The following is a 2,446-nucleotide window of genomic DNA, read 5'->3' as shown; positions in this document are numbered from 1 at the left end:
ACTACAGTTTTTTGTCACACATCTGCCATCATACATAGACGACAATGGAAATCACATTTTTTTTATGCTGCCCATTCACATTTATGCAACATGCTGCAGTTTTATTTTTGGTAAGGCGCAGGTGCTTTTTCTGCTACTACAGAGTGGGGTGAGTTTATTAAAACTGGTGCAGACATAATCTGGAGCAGTTGCTCATAGCAACCAATCAGCTTTTCTCTTCCATTTGTTCAGTTCAGCTTTGAAAATTAAAGATAGAAGCTGACTGGTTTCCAGTTTAATACATTTGCCATAATGTGTTTTTGTCCCATAGACTTCAATAAGAGCATATGAAAAATGCATGTAACATTTCTGTGCATTTTATGACATAATAGCAAACTAACCCCCCCAGCAACCTATACTTTATTTCACCTTCATTGACCAAAACAAAAATGCACAATGCATGAAAAACGATTTTAAAAGGCACAACAAAAATGCACTAAAAACTTATGAAGATGCAGACGCACAAGTCTTTCACTTAAGCTGGCCATACACCTATCATTGTTTTTCGTTCAACCCAAGGAGTGAATGGAAAAAATTGACCCGATTCCTCCATCACCACAAACAGCTTGCCAATCAAGGTATCCTGTTGTTTACATTATATTCTGACAGGTGACGCCGGCACACAGTGCGAATGTCATCCAGTATATTAAAATTATGCTGAAATTCAACCAGTATATGGGCACCTTTAGTCTATAATTGGTCTGCCATGTAAATGATTGATTGTATTGATGACATTTGTTGAAACTGACACACAATGATTTTGCATTACTAACTCCCATTCACGTCAGTCTTTTGCAATAGTTTTGTACTTATATTGGTACAGTTTTAATTCCTTAAATCCTTGCCACATTTTCTGTAAAATCCTCCCCTCAGATGTTCAACTGGGAAAGTTACAGCAGTTGATCTCACCTTTATAAGTCATGCTAGCAGATTGATGTCCATTTTAGGAGATTGATGGCATTTGTTTACAATGCAGGATAAATGTTTGGAGAAGTCCAGGAGACTTATTTCATGGTCACATGATCAAAATAGGAGATTTAAACCATACACTTCATTTTTGAATTGACTGTACTCATGTATTATAGCTGCATGTATATATTTATGTATAGCATGTTTGCCCTTGTATAGGATAATTCATGCATGTGACTAGCTGTACACAGATTTTACCAGAAGAAGCATGTTTAGGTGAACCTATAGCATTTAATTCAGGTATTTAAAAATCAAGGTACAGCGAGAGTGAGTCCATACAATGTATTTCATTCATTGCAGATGCACCTGTTTACTTGGTATGTATGTAAGGTGCATTGCCGCCATCTAGTTTTTGAAACTGCCTAATGAAAGAGGGTGGGTTCATGGAAAGCTCTGGTGGAATTTCCGAGGCTGAGCATGCCTGAGCAGATCATTTGTCTGTGGGTCCTTCCACGCGGACATCTGGACCATGGCAAATCTCACAGAGGGGCATCATTTTCATCAAGAGTATATTATTATATTATATTATTATTAGTCTAATTGTCTAGGCAAAAATCCTAGCACCGGCCCTGAGTAGACTGCAAGAGGCTGACGCCGAGTCAAGCTCAATGTCCTTGCATCTAAGAGACCCTGACCATTCATTTCAACCAAATCTTCCCATGTGATTATATATGTATTTAATGTGTGCTGTGCATGTTAACTACCTGTAAACAACTACCTTGTGTAGACATCCAAAAGCCCTGAGACTCCTGCAGGGTGCTGCCATCTTGGGTGTAACGTCAGCAGCTCCAGTAGTCTTAGAGCTGTCACTCAAGTGACACTCTATAACAGGGGCGCCCACAATTTTTCGTCGGGAGATCTACTTTTCAAATGACGTGCTCAATGAGATCTACCAACAAAAAAACACCTGCATTCGGGGGCGGGAGGGGGCGTGGTGGTGCATTGAAGTCAATGGGACCGCAGCCAGGCCCCTCGACCACAGTGCAATCGCCTACATCCTGGCACATTAGTTCCTCCGTTCCAGTCCAGTGCGATCCGGAAAAATGCTGCAAGCACTATTTTTGCAGATTGCACTGGACCGCAATGCAGGCACTAATGTGTCTGCGCTCCGTGTGCAGGCGATCACACTGTGGGTGGGGGGCATGGCTGCGGTGCCATTGACTTCAATACACCCCCACACCCCCTCCCGCCCCTGAACGCAGGGAGTCGGCCGGCTTACATTCCAGTGCGTCCTAGAGGCCCCGGCGTCCTGTCCTCCTGCGGTGCTCGTGTGGCCGATGTTGCACATGGGGAGATGTGTCCCGCCCCTTTCCATCTGCAGCGTCTTCCACATTCAGCCGGCAGCCGCACGAGCGCCGCAGGAGCATAGCCGTAGCCAGATCCTTTTGCACCCGAGGCTAGAAAGAAAATCATGTCCCCCTCCCAAATAGGCGTTTGT

At 43.5% G+C, this 2,446-nt stretch overlaps 1 protein-coding gene across 1 annotated transcript in view; it reads left to right on the top strand.

The window, feature by feature from the left end:
• The window catches only part of FSTL3 (follistatin like 3), a 39,719-nt gene that overhangs the window by 828 nt on the left and 36,445 nt on the right, over positions 1-2,446 (top strand). The window lies entirely within an intron of this gene.

Source organism: Nanorana parkeri, unplaced genomic scaffold, assembly GCF_000935625.1.
Source record: "Nanorana parkeri isolate BGI_ZX_2015 unplaced genomic scaffold, ASM93562v1 scaffold466, whole genome shotgun sequence".
Classification (NCBI taxonomy): domain Eukaryota; kingdom Metazoa; phylum Chordata; class Amphibia; order Anura; family Dicroglossidae; genus Nanorana; species Nanorana parkeri.
This window is presented reverse-complemented; position numbering and strand designations above follow the sequence as displayed.